At 58.1% G+C, this 15843-nt stretch overlaps 1 protein-coding gene across 4 annotated transcripts in view; it reads right to left on the bottom strand.

Moving 5' to 3' along the window:
* LOC140488133 (rabphilin-3A-like) overlaps positions 1-15843 on the bottom strand; it is a 239796-nt gene that overhangs the window by 129283 nt on the left and 94670 nt on the right. The window lies entirely within an intron of this gene.

Below are 15843 nucleotides of genomic sequence, written 5' to 3'. Positions count from 1 at the left end.
GGGCTTCCCCCTTCACTGGGTTTCCTCTTTCCACTGACTGTGAACCCGCCTCCACCATTACCTGGATGTCCATCAGGACTTTCCTGACCCGTATGCTGTTTCCGTGGTTCCAAGGTCACAATCTCCTGCTCTACTTGCCTGTGTCATGCCTATGGGGTTTGGTTCCTGTCTTGAGTGGAAGTCTGGCCAAGTATGTTTATTTGACACTTGCGAATTAAAGTATCCTAGGACTAATCTTTCTTAATATTCATTCACGGGATGAGAGCATTGCTGGCTACGCCAATGTTTATGAGTCACAGAGCAGCTGAGGGTCAACAATATTGCTGGTTTGGGTCTAGATTCACACGTAGGCCAGACTAAGGAAGGATAGCAATTAGCTTCCCTAAAGGACGTTAACAAACCAGATGGGGTTTTCCAAACAATTGACTCATGATTATCATAAGACTCTTGAATTCCAGATTTTTATTGAATTCAAATTCTACCATCTGCCTCGGTAGGATTTAAACACAGATCCCCAAATATTACCTGGGTGGCTGGATTATCAGGCCAGTGATAGTATCACTAGACCACTGCCTCCTCCTCTCAGTCAGCCTCGGCCAAGCATGATGCTTGCATTGGTGACCCAAGCTTGCTGCTAAAATCGTGCCTTTCTGTAATGGAGGAGGGAGAATACATCCCACTCCCATTTTACACTTCCCACTGCACAAGCATTTTATCTCATCATCTATATTTACACAAAATCATTTTACAGTGAGAAAACCACTGCTAACGGATTCTGCCGTCTGAATGCCTCGTTCACAGAATCATAGGATGCAACAACAGATGGTGATCTAATCATCATGAAAACTGCTTGACAAGTTGCCAAATCAGTCATTGAAAGTTTATTGACAAAGCTCAGGAAGAGAAGACTGCCAATCGCTCAGTGGGTAAATACACTGTGCTGAAGTGACAACGAGCCATTTCATCAAGCTGCCCCATGTCAGACCACTAGCCTCTGCTAGTCAGCAGATGGGACATAACTACTTCCCTCCATTGACGTCCACTAACTTCCTGCTAAAAGTACGATGCATGGGCACTAGGGGAGAACCAGGGTGGCACTGTTGCATTCACTGCCTTTAGTTCACAAAAGTCATCAGTCAAAGACCTGGATCTGAGCAGGAATCAGTGCCTCTGGAGAAGTAAGAAGAGGGGTAAATTAATTACTAAAATCATTTCAAAATGTTTTGATTGTCAAGGTTAGTCATTAGGCTTTTTGTCTTTAATGGGTTGGAAACCTTATGGGATATGCCAATGCAATTCAAATCAACAGACCATTAGTTTGTTCTGGCTCGGCTAGAATACATGGAGCTTGTTATAAGTTATTATAATTCATTGCTTTCCATGGCACAACAAGCTGTATAATTTCATCGGATGCTCATTAGTTCCTTGTTCAAGGGCAGCCAGCCGAAATGAAGGAAAGTGAACAGCCTGAATAGCTCCGGCATAGCCCTTGGACTTAGAGGCTCATAGTGAGATGATAGAAGTTCAATCATGGTTTTGATTTAATATTAGGGCACTGTCAAGGATAGGTTCCCTCTTTCTCACTGAAAGATGGAAAGGAAAGATCAAAAGATCTTTTCAGAGGTCAAATTCAAGTTGGAAATATTTCACTGGAACAGGAAGTGTGGCAGAGTTCAGACTGACGGTCCCATCTTCAGTACTGAAGGGGGAAATGAAACTGAGCAAACGGAAGGAAACAGGGGATCAAGTTCTGGATATCTATGTGGGTGATGGAGATTTGTTGGTTCAATCATGTGTGGGGATGATTTTACTACAGGAGTTTGCTGCAATATTAATAAAGACCACCAGCCTCACTGCTCATTCTGAGTTTACAATTTCCTGTTGCCACCATGTGCCCTGAATCCCATGCATCACATGCCACTTCCACTCAGACAGCCTTAGCAAGTGACCTGCTCCCCTTCCTCAATCCTCATCTGTCTTCTCCGTATGCAAGCTAGTGACTGCAAGTGGACTCACTAATAGTTATACTGGATTAGTGGTGCTGGAAGAGCACAGCAGTTCAGGCAGCATCCAACGAGCAGTGAAATCGACGTTTCGGGCAAAAGCCCTTCATCAGAAATGACCTGCTGTCCAGCCTGCTTCTTCCACCAAGCACAGCTTTTGACAAATATTTGTGTTTTATTGGGATAGGGCCGAGGAGCATCATTGCCACACGCATCACATTTTTCAAAACAATGGTGCAATGAATCACCCACTCCAACGCTCTTGGACCATCTGTAACATATTCCTATTCTGAAACTGTTTCACCATGATGATGGATTTGTCTATTATCTCATCCAGGTGAAAGACATGATTGCCAGCAAGCAAAAGACTTTTTTGCAGTTTTGTCATCTTTTTTTAGCATCGGCAAAGCCAGTTGCAGTGTTTAGCTTCCTTTGCTGTTCTCTGCTCCAACGATGGACCAAAAGTAGGTGTGTCCGTACCTGATGGACTGCAGTACAAAAAGGTGGCTCACTACCTTTCAGGAACATCAGGGAGGGGCAACAATCAAGGAGGGGTCATGCCAGCAGTGTTCACATCCCACCAAAAATATCGTTTTAAAAAATATGATGTAACACCAGCCCTGGCAATGTTTCTATTCCTAATGCTAGTCCAAATAAGACTGTCATTTTAAGAGCTCATTCGGAGTTTTGTATAGTGGTAAGAGTTCACTGGGAACTTGTTAGAGGCTGCTGAAACACACTGCATCTGGAACCCTTCGAGACACCGGAGAGAGGGAGAGCAGGCTCACGGTCCCCACAAACTGGATTCATTTCCAGGTTGCAGAAACGAAATCTCAGCGTGTTCACCTGGCAGCTCTCGTGGGTCTCGAGACTCTTTATCTTCATGATTATCGGTTGCTATTTTACAGAGTTTCATTCAGCGGCAGCCTACTTTGTTACACACTGCGTCAAACATTTGGATTATTCATTTTCAGGCAATGTGTGCTCAGACTGCGATTCTGCAACCACCATCCCCCCGCCCCATGTGAATTATTGCAGTGTGACTGTCGATTTATTAACAATTATAGACAATTATATGAAGGATTATGACCAATATTTGATGAGTTCCTTCAACTCATTTAATTTTGGACTTTTATAGAGGATCATGACTGCAGATGTTGGAAACCACATTCTGGATTAGAGTGGTGCTGGAAAAACACAGCAGTTCAGGCAGCATCCGAGGAGCAGGAAATTCGACGTTTCGGGCAAAAGCCCTCTACTCCCTGATGAAGGGCTTTTGCCCGAAACGTCGATTTCCCTGCTCTTCAGATGCTGCCTGAACTGCTGTGCTTTTCCAGCACCACTCTAATGGAGGATCATAAGACCATACGATACTGGAACAGCATTACACCATTCAGCCCGTCAAATCTGCTGCACTGTTCAATCATGACTGATATGTTTCTCAACTTCATTCTCCTGCCTTCTCCCCATAACCCTTGATCCCCTTAACAAACAAGAAGCTATCTATCTCTGTCTTAAATACACAACCCACTGCAGCAATGAGTTCCACTGATTCCCCACCCTCTGGCTGAAGAAATTCCTCCTCATCTCAGTTTGAAAGAGTCTCTCCTTCAGTCTGAGGCTGTGCCCTTGGGTCCTTGTTTGTCCTGCTAGTGGAAGCATCTTGTCCATGTCCACTCCTTCCAGACCTCTCAGCATTCTGAAGTTTTAATCAGACTCCCTCTCATCCTTCTCAACTCCAGACCCAGAATCCTCAACCATTCCTCGTATGAAAAGCCCTTCATCCCCAGGATCATTCTTATAAATCTCCTCTGGACCCACTCCAATACCAGCATAACCTTCCTTAAATATGGGGCTCAAAACTGCTCACACTATTCCAAATGTGGTCTGACCACAGCCTTATACAGCCTCAGCAGTACATCCCTGCACTTGCATTCTAGACCTCTTGAAGTGAATGCTAACATTGCAATTGCCTTTCTAACTGCCAACTGAACCTGCATGTTATCCTGAAGAGAATTCTGAACTAGGATTCCCAAGTCCCTTTATACTTCTGATTTCCAAAGTAAACTACATCTCCATTCTTCCTACCAAAGTGCATAAGCTCATAATGTAAGAGACTCTGTCTGGTAAATTAGAGCAGGATTGGAGCTACATGGGCCAGGAGCAGGCAGGTGGGACTAGTTTTGTTTGGGATTATGTTCAGCATGGACTGGTTGGACTGAAGGGTCTGTTTACGTGCTGTATGACTTTATTTAACCCCAGGTCTCAGGGGGAGTGAAGGCACGGCAAACCAATCCTGAGGGCTTGTTATTTGTTATTTTCAAGCAGTGAGTAAAGCAAAGTTAATGATTCCGAGTGAGTAGCATGACAATGCAACTCACTGACACTCCGGTAAAATGCAGCAGTGACATCTTGGATGTGGGATTACTGTCACAATTTTCTGGTTATTAGGTTCCTGGCTGCTGTCTCCTGACAGGAGAGACATCAAATTCAGGCCGAGGGAAGGAAAGAAATGAAATAAATAAGAGAGTAATTGTTTCCAAGCTACTTACACATGCCTCTTCCTTGTAACTGGATCAATACAACCCTCTTATCTGGGAACTGAAATGGGACCCCAGGGAGATACACACAACAATAAAAAAAACTTGTATGAATTTTCAAACTAAATAACTGGTGACGCAAATTAAAGCAGAAACATTCTATTATTTCAACATTTTAAAATTAAATATAAATACAAATAATAAATACTGGAAATATGCTAAAACCCGCCAGGATCCAAATGAGTGCAAGCTGATGAAAGCTGATTGGATGAAGATAATTGTCACATGAGCGACTGTGAGAATTGCCCCCAAAAGTTAGATTCTGACTAATCTGCTGTTAATTTCCAGTACTTTCTCGGCAAACACTCGATAGATTAAACTTGACAATTTTGATTACGACATTTGTTCTTTGTTCGATGACTCCTTCCCTCATCTCCAAACTGTAAATTAAATCTCTGGTAACTGAGTTCCACACAAACAGCACCAGCTGCTGCAGTTTTGAAGAATATCATTTTTGACAGCTATACTTAGATTTTCTGTCCCCCCACCAAAGGGCCCAGTGTAAAAACCGAATCAGTGTACAACTAGGCCTTGTATCTTCAGATTAACATCAGCCATTAATACCCAGCTGCACTGACTCCACCAGCAACACCTGTTCCATCAAGCTGTCCAATTCAGAAGCAGATTTCCATTATTCTGCTCAGATTCAGACCATTCTCATTGAACAACATCACCACCTCATTAGAATGGGAATTCTCAGGATTTCCCATCAGACTGCACCGGCCCACACCCCCCATCAGACTGCACCGGCCCACACTCCCCATCAGACTGCACCGCCCCACTCTCCCCATCAGACTGCACCGCCCCACTCTCCCCATCAGACTGCACCGTCCCCCACACCCCATCAGACTGCACCGCCCCACACTCCCCATCAGACTGCACCACCCCACACTCCCCATCAGACTGCACCGCCCCACACTCCCCATCAGACCGCACCACCCCACACTCCCCATCAGACCGCACCGCCCCACACTCCCCATCAGACTGCACCGCCCCACACTCCCCATCAGACTGCACCGCCCCACACTCCCCATCAGACTGCACCGCCCCACACTCCCCATCAGACTGCACCGCCCCACACTCCCCATCAGACTGCACCGCCCCACACTCCCCATCAGACTGCACCGCCCCACACTCCCCATCAGACTGCACCGCCCCACACCCCCCATCAGACTGCACCGCCCCACACTCCCCCATCAGACTGCACCGCCCCACACTCCCCATCAGACTGCACCGCCCCACACTCCCCACCAGACCGCAGAGCCTCACACTCCCCGCCAGACCGCACCGTCCCACACATCCCATCAGACTGCACCGCCCCACACCCTCCATCAGACTGCACTGCCCCACACTCCCCACCAGACCGCACAGCCTCACACTCCCCGCCAGACCGCACCGTCCCACACATCCCATCAGACTGCACCGCCCCACACCCCCCATCAGACTGCACCGCCCCACACTCCCCACCAGACCGCACAGCCCCACACTCCCCGCCAGACCGCACCGCCCCCCACTCCCCATCAGACTGCACCGCCCCACATCCCCCCATCAGACCGCACCGCCGCACACTCCCCAACAGACTGCACCGCCCCACACTCCCCACCAGACCGCACAGCCCCACACTCCCCGCCAGACCGCACCGCCCCCCACTCCCCATCAGACTGCACCGCCCCACATCCCCCCATCAGACCGCACCGCCGCACACTCCCCACCAGACCGCACAGCCCCACACTCCCCGCCAGACCGCACCGCCCCACACATCCCATCAGACTGCAGCGCACCACACTCCCCATCAGACTGCACAGCCCCACAGAACCCATCAGACTGCACCGCCCCACACTCCCCGCCAGACCGCACCGCCCCACACTCCCCATCAGACTGCACAGCCCCACAGAACCCATCAGACTGCACCACCCCACACTCCACATCAGACTGCACCGCCCCACACTCCCCATCAGAATGCACCGCCCCACACTCCCCACCAGACCGCACCGCCCCACACTCCCCATCAGACTGCACAGCCCCACAGAACCCATCAGACTGCACCACCCCACACTCCCCATCAGACTGCACCGCCCCACACTCCCCATCAGACTGCACGGCCCCACACTTCCCCATCAGACTGCACAGCCCCACACTCACCCATCAGACTGCACCGCCCCACACTCACCCATCAGACAGCACAGCCCCACACTCCCCATCAGACAGCACCGCCCCACACTCCCCATCAGACTGCACGGCCCCACACTTCCCCATCAGACAGCACCGCCTCACACTCCCCATCAGACTGCACCGCCCCACACTCCCCATCAGACTGCACCGCCCCACACTCCCCATCAGACTGCACGGCCCCACACTCCCCATCAGACTGCACGGCCCCACACTTCCCCATCAGACAGCACCGCCTCACACTCCCCATCAGACTGCACCGCCCCACACTCCCCATCAGACTGCACCGCCCCACACTCCCCATCAGACTGCACCACCCCACACTCCCCCATCAGACTGCACCGCCCCACACTCCCCATCAGACTGCACCGCCCCACACTCCCCATCAGACTGCACCGTCCCCCACACCCCATCAGATTGCACCGCCCCACACTCCCCATCAGACTGCACCGCCCCACACTCCCCATCAGACTGCACCGCCCCACACTCCCCATCAGACTGCACCGCCCCCCACTCCCCCATCAGACTGCACCGCCCCACACTCCCCATCAGACTGCACCGCCCCACACTCCCCATCAGACTGCACCGTCCCCCACACCCCATCAGATTGCACCGCCCCACACTCCCCATCAGACTGCACCGCCCCACACTCCCCATCAGACTGCACCGCCCCACACTCCCCCATCAGACTGCACCGCCCCACACTCCCCATCAGACTGCACCGCCCCACACTCCCCATCAGACTGCACCGCCCCACACTCCCCATCAGACTGCACTGCCCCACACTCCCCATCAGACTGCACCGCCCCACACTCCCCATCAGACTGCACCGCCCCACACTCCCCATCAAACTGCAATGCCCCACAGCCCCATCAGACTGCACCGCCCCACACTCCCCATCAGACCGCACCGCCCCACACTCCCCATCAAACTGCAATGCCCCACAGCCCCATCAGACTGCACCGCCCCACACTCCCCATCAGACCGCACCGCCCCACACTCCCCATCAAACTGCAATGCCCCACATCCCCATCAGACTGCACCGCCCCACACTCCCCATCAGACTGCACCGCCCCACACTCCCCACCAGACCGCACCGCCCCCCACTCCCCATCAGACTGCACCGCCCCACATCCCCGTATCAGACTGCACCGCCCCACACTCCCCAACAGACTGCACCGCCCCACACTCCCCACCAGACTGCACCGCCCCACACTCCCCACCAGACTACAATGCCGCACACTCCCCAACAGACTGCACAGCCCCACACTCCCCGCCAGACCGCACCGCCCCACACATCCCATCAGACTGCAGCGCACCACACTCCCCATCAGACTGCACCACCCCACACTCCCCATCAGACTGCACCGCCCCACACTCCCCATCAGACTGCACCACCCCACACTCCCCATCAGACTGCACCACCCCACACTCCCCATCAGACTGCACAGCCCCACAGAACCCATCAGACTGCACCACCCCACACTCACCATCAGACTGCACCACCCCACACTTCCCCATCAGACTGCACCGCCCCACACTCCCCACCAGACCGCACAGCCCCACACTCCCCGCCAGACCGCACCGCCCCACACTCCCCATCAGACTGCACAGCCCCACACTCCCCATCAGACTGCACCGCCCCACACTCCCCATCAGACTGCACGGCCCCACACTTCCCCATCAGACAGCACCGCCTCACGCTCCCCATCAGACTGCACCACCCCACACTTCCCCATCAGACTGCACCACCCCACAGAACCCATCAGACTGCACTAACCCACACTTCCCATCAAACTGCACCACCCCACATTCCCCATCAGACCGCACTGCCCCACACTCCCCATCAGACAGCACCGCCCCACACTCCCCATCAGACCGCACCGCCCCACACTCCCCATCAGACTGCACCGCCCCACACTCCCCATCAGACTGCACCGCCCCAACTCTCCCCATCAAACTGCACCGCCCCACACTCCCCATCAGACTGCACCGCCCCACACTCCCCATCAGACTGCACCGCCCCAACTCTCCCCATCAGACTGCACCGCCCCACACTCCCCATCAGACTGCACCGCCCCAACTCTCCCCATCAGACTGCACCGCCCCACACTCCCCACCAGACTGCACCGCCCCAACTCTCCCCATCAGACTGCACCGCCCCACACTCCCCATCAGACTGCACCGTCCCCCACACCCCATCAGACTGCACCGCCCCACACTCCCCATCAGACTGCACCGCCCCACACTCCCCATCAGACTGCACCGTCCCCCACACCCCATCAGACTGCACCGCCCCACACTCCCCATCAGACTGCACCGTCCCCCACACCCCATCAGACTGCACCGCCCCACACTCCCCATCAGACTGCACCGCCCCACACTCCCCATCAGACTGAACCGTCCCCCACACCCCATCAGACTGCACTGCCCCACACTCCCCCATCAGACCGCACTGCCCACACTGCCCATCAGACTTCAATGCCCCACACTCCCCATCAGACTGCACCGCCCCACACTCCCCATCAGACTGCACCGCCCCATACTCCCCCATCAGACTGCACCGCCCCACACTCCCCATCAGACTGCACCGCCCCACACTCCCCATCAGACTGCACCGCCCCACACTCCCCATCAGACTGCACCGCCCCACACTCCCCATCAGACTGCACCGCCCCACACTCCCCATCAGACTGCACCGCCCCACACTCCCCATCAGACTGCACCGCCCCACACTCCCCATCAGACTGCACCGTCCCCCACACCCCATCAGACTGCACCGCCCCACACTCCCCATCAGACTGCACCACCCCACACTCCCCATCAGACCGCACCGCCCCACACTCCCCATCAGACTGCACCGTCCCCCACACCCCATCAGACTGCACCGTCCCACACTCCCCATCAGACTGCACCGCCCCACACTCCCCATCAGACTGCACCGCCCCACACTCCCCATCAGACTGCACCGCCCCACACTCCCCATCAGACTGCAGCGCCCCACACTCCCCCATCAGACTGCACCGCCCCCCACACTCCCCATCAGACAGAATCACGCCACACTCCCCATCAGACTGCACCGCCCCCCACACTCCCCATCAGACCACACTGCCCATCAGACTTCAATGCCCCACACTCCCCATCAGACTGCACCGCCCCACACTCCCCCATCAGACTGCACCGCCCCACACTCCCCATCAGGCTGCACCGCCCCACACTCCCCATCAGACTTCAATGCCCCACACTCCCCATCAGACTGCACCGCCCCACACTCCCCATCAGACTGCACCGCCCCACACTCCCCCATCAGACTGCACCGCCCCACACTCCCCATCAGACTGCACCGCCCCACACTCCCCATCAGACTGCACCCCCGCACACTCCCCATCAGACTGCACCGCCCCACACTCCCCATCAGACTGCACCGCCCCACACTCCCCATCAGACTGCACCGCCCCACACTCCCCCATCAGACTGCACCGCCCCACACTCCCCATCAGACTGCACCGCCCCACACTCCCCATCAGACTGCACCGCCCCACACTCCCCATCAGACTGCACCGTCCCACACTCCCCCATCAGACTGCAGCGCCCCACACTCCCCATCAGACTTCAATGCCCCACACTCCCCCATCAGACTGCACCGCCCCACACTCCCCATCAGACTGCACTGCCCCACACCCCCCATCAGACTGCACCAGCCCACACTCCCCCATCAGACTGCACCGCCCCACACTCCCCATCAGACCGCACTGCCCCACACTCCCCATCAGACTGCACCGCCCCCCACACTCCCCATCAGACTGCACCGCCCCACACTCCCCATCAGACCGCACTGCCCCACACTCCCCATCAGACTGCACCGCCCCACACTCCCCATCAGACTGCACCACCCCACACTCCCCCATCAGACCGCACCGCCCCACACTCCCCATCAGACTGCACCACCCCACACTCCCCATCAGACCGCACCGCCCCACACTCCCCATCAGACTGCACCGCCCCATACTCCCCCATCAGACTGCACCGCCCCACACTCCCCATCAGACTGCACCGCCCCACACTCCCCATCAGACTGCACCGTCCCACACTCCCCATCAGACTGCACCGCCCCACACTCCCCATCAGACTGCACCGCCCCACACTCCCCATCAGACTGCACCACCCCACACTCCCCATCAGACTGCACCACCCCACACTCCCCCATCAGACTGCACCGCCCCACACTCCCCCATCAGACTGCACCGCCCCACACTCCCCCATCAGACTGCACTGCCCCACACTCACCCATCAGACCGCACTGCCCACACTGCCCATCAGACTTCAATGCCCTACACTCCCCATCAGACTGCACCGCCCCACACTCCCCATCAGACTGCACCGCCCCATACTCCCCCATCAGACTGCACCGCCCCACACTCCCCACCAGACTGCACCGCCCCACACTCCCCATCAGACTTCAATGCCCCACACTCCCCATCAGACTGCAGCGCCCCACACTCCCCATCAGACTTCAATGCCCCACACTCCCCATCAGACTTCAATGCCCCACACTCCCCATCAGACTTCAATGCCCCCCACTCCCCCATCAGACTGCACCGCCCCACACTCCCCCATCAGACTGCACCGCCCCACACTCCCCCATCAGACTGCACTGCCCCACACTCCCCCATCAGACCGCACTGCCCACACTGCCCATCAGACTTCAATGCCCCACACTCCCCATCAGACTGCACCGCCCCACACTCCCCATCAGACTGCACCGCCCCATACTCCCCCATCAGACTGCACCGCCCCACACTCCCCACCAGACTGCACCGCCCCACACTCCCCATCAGACTTCAATGCCCCACACTCCCCATCAGACTGCAGCGCCCCACACTCCCCATCAGACTTCAATGCCCCACACTCCCCATCAGACTTCAATGCCCCACACTCCCCATCAGACATCAATGCCCCACACTCCCCATCAGACTGCACCGCCCCCCACTCCCCCATCAGACTGCACCGCCCCAACTCTCCCCATCAGACTGCACCACCCCACACTCCCCATCAGACTGCACCGCCCCCCACTCCCCCATCAGACTGCACCGCCCCAACTCTCCCCATCAGACTGCACCGCCCCCCACTCCCCCATCAGACTGCACCGCCCCACACTCCCCATCAGACTGCACCGCCCCCCACTCCCCCATCAGACTGCACCGCCCCACACTCCCCATCAGACTGCACCGCCCCCCACTCCCCCATCAGACTGCACCGCCCCACACTCCCCATCAGACTGCACCGCCCCCCACTCCCCCATCAGACTGCACCGCCCCCCACTCCCCCATCAGACTGCACCGCCCCACACTCCCCATCAGACTGCACCGCCAAACACTCACCCATCAGACTGCACCGCCCCACACTCCCCATCAGACTGCACCGCCCCACACTCCCCCATCAGACTGCACCGCCCCACACTCCCCATCAGACTGCACCGCCCCACACTCCCCATCAGACTGCACCGCCCCACACTCCCCCATCAGACTGCACCGCCCCACACTCCCCCATCAGACTGCACCGCCCCTCACTCCCCATCAGACCACACTACCCATCAGACTTCAATGCCCCTCACTCCCCATCAGACTGCACCGCCCCACACTCCCCATCAGACTGCACCACCCCACACTCCCCATCAGACTGCACCGCCCCACACTCCCCATCAGACTGCACCGCCCCACACTCCCCATCAGACTGCACCACCCCACACTCCCCATCAGACTGCACCGCCCCACACTCCCCCATCAGACTGCACCGCCCCACACTCCCCATCAGAATGCAGCGCCCCACACTCCCCATCAGACTGCACCACCCCACACTTCCCCATCAGAATGCAGCGCCCCTCACTCCCCATCAGACCACACTGCCCATCAGACTTCAATGCCCCTCACTCCCCATCAGACTGCACCGCCCCCCACTCCCCATCAGACTGCACCGCCCCCCACTCCCCATCAGACTGCACCGCCCCACACTCCCCATCAGACTGCACCGCCCCACACTCCCCATCAGACTGCACCGCCCCACACTCCCCATCAGACTGCACCGCCCCACACTCCCCATCAGACCGCACCGCCCCACACTCCCCATCAGACTGCACCGCCCCACACTCCTCATCAGACTGCACCGCCCCACACTCCCCATCAGACCGCACCGCCCCACACTCCCCATCAGACTGCACCGCCCCACACTCCCCATTAGACTGCACCGCCCCACACTCCCCATCAGACCGCACCGCCCCACACTCCCCATCAGACCGCACCGCCCCACACTCCCCATCAGACTGCACCAACCCACACTCCCCATCAGACTGCACCGCCCCACACTCCCCATCAGACTGCACCGCCCCACACTCCCCATCAGACTGCACCAACCCACACTCCCCATCAGACTGCACCGCCCCACACATCCCATCAGACTGCACCGCCCCACACTCCCCATCAGACTGCACCGCCCCCCACTCCCCATCAGACTGCACTGCCCCACACTCCCCATCAGACTGCACCACCCCACACTCCCCATCAGACTGCACCGCCCCACACTCCCCATCAGACTGCACCGCCCCACACTCCCCATCAGACCGCACCGCCCCACACTCCCCATCAGACTGCACCGCCCCACACTCCCCATCAGACCGCACCGCCCCACACTCCCCATCAGACTGCACCGCCCCACACTCCCCATCAGACTGCACCAACCCACACTCCCCATCAGACTGCACCGCCCCACACTCCCCATCAGACTGCACCGCCCCACACTCCCCATCAGACTGCACCAACCCACACTCCCCATCAGACTGCACCGCCCCACACATCCCATCAGACTGCACCGCCCCACACTCCCCATCAGACTGCACCGCCCCCCACTCCCCATCAGACTGCACTGCCCCACACTCCCCATCAGACTGCACCACCCCACACTCCCCATCAGACTGCACCGCCCCACACTCCCCATCAGACTGCACCGCCCCACACTCCCCATCAGACCGCACCGCCCCACACTCCCCATCAGACTGCACTGCCCCACACTCCCCCATCAGACTGCACCACCCCACACTCCCCATCAGACTGCACTGCCCCACACTCCCCATCAGACTGCACCACCCCACACTCCCCATCAGACTGCACCACCCCACACTCCCCATCAGACTGCACTGCCCCACACTCCCCCATCAGACTGCACCGCCCCACACTCCCCCATCAGACTGCACTGTCCCACACTCCCCATCAGACCTCAATGCCCCACACTCCCCATCAGACTGCACCGCCCCACACTCCCCATCAGACTGCACCAGCCCACACTCCCCATCAGACTGCACTGCCCCACACTCCCCATCAGACTGCACCACCCCACATTCCCCATCAGACTGCACTGCCCCACACTCCCCCATCAGACTGCACCGCCCCACACTCCCCCATCAGACGACACCATCCCACACTCCCCATCAGACTGCACCGCCCCAACTCTCCCCATCAGACTGCACCGCCCCACACTCCCCATCAGACTGCACCGCCCCACACTCCCCCATCAGACGACACCGTCCCACACACCCCATCAGACTGCACCGCCCCAACTCTCCCCATCAGACTGCACCGCCCCACACTCCCCATCAGACTGCACCGCCCCACACTCCCCATCAGACTGCACCAGCCCACATTCCCCATCAGACTGCACCGCCCCACACTCCCCATCAGACTGCACCGCCCCCCACTCCCCCATCAGACTGCACCGCCCCCCACTCCCCCATCAGACTGCACCGCCCCACACTCCCCATCAGACTGCACCGCCCAACACTCACCCATCAGACTGCACCGCCCCACACTCCCCATCAGACTGCACCGCCCCACACTCCCCCATCAGACTGCACCGCCCCACACTCCCCATCAGACTGCACCGCCCCACACTCCCCCATCAGACTGCACCGCCCCTCACTCCCCATCAGACCACACTACCCATCAGACTTCAATGCCCCTCACTCCCCATCAGACTGCACCGCCCCACACTCCCCATCAGACTGCACCACCCCACACTCCCCATCAGACTGCACCGCCCCACACTCCCCATCAGACTGCACCGCCCCACACTCCCCATCAGACTGCACCGCCCCACACTCCCCATCAGACTGCACCGCCCCACACTCCCCCATCAGACTGCACCGCCCCACACTCCCCATCAGAATGCAGCGCCCCACACTCCCCATCAGACTGCACCACCCCACACTTCCCCATCAGAATGCAGCGCCCCTCACTCCCCATCAGACCACACTGCCCATCAGACTTCAATGCCCCTCACTCCCCATCAGACTGCACCGCCCCACACTCCCCATCAGACTGCACCGCCCCACACTCCCCATCAGACTGCACCGCCCCACACTCCCCATCAGACTGCACCGCCCCACACTCCCCATCAGACTGCACCGCCCCACACTCCCCATCAGACCGCACCGCCCCACACTCCCCATCAGACTGCACCGCCCCACACTCCTCATCAGACTGCACCGCCCCACACTCCCCATCAGACCGCACCGCCCCACACTCCCCATCAGACTGCACCGCCCCACACTCCCCATCAGACTGCACCGCCCCACACTCCCCATCAGACCGCACCGCCCCACACTCCCCATCAGACTGCACCGCCCCACACTCCCCATCAGACTGCACCAACCCACACTCCCCATCAGACTGCACCGCCCCACACTCCCCATCAGACTGCACCGCCCCACACTCCCCATCAGACTGCACCAACCCACACTCCCCATCAGACTGCACCGCCCCACACATCCCATCAGACTGCACCGCCCCACACTCCCCATCAGACTGCACCGCCCCCCACTCCCCATCAGACTGCACTGCCCCACACTCCCCATCAGACTGCACCACCCCACACTCCCCATCAGACTGCACCGCCCCACACTCCCCATCAGACTGCACCGCCCCACACTCCCCATCAGACCGCACCGCCCCACACTCCCCATCAGACTGCACTGCCCCACACTCCCCCATCAGACTGCACCACCCCACACTCCCCATCAGACT

The sequence above is a fragment of the Chiloscyllium punctatum genome, chromosome 17 (assembly GCF_047496795.1).
Source record: "Chiloscyllium punctatum isolate Juve2018m chromosome 17, sChiPun1.3, whole genome shotgun sequence".
NCBI classification, from domain to species: Eukaryota; Metazoa; Chordata; class Chondrichthyes; order Orectolobiformes; family Hemiscylliidae; genus Chiloscyllium; species Chiloscyllium punctatum.
The sequence above is the reverse complement of the archived record's forward strand: the minus strand, read 5'-3'. Positions and strand labels throughout refer to the sequence as shown.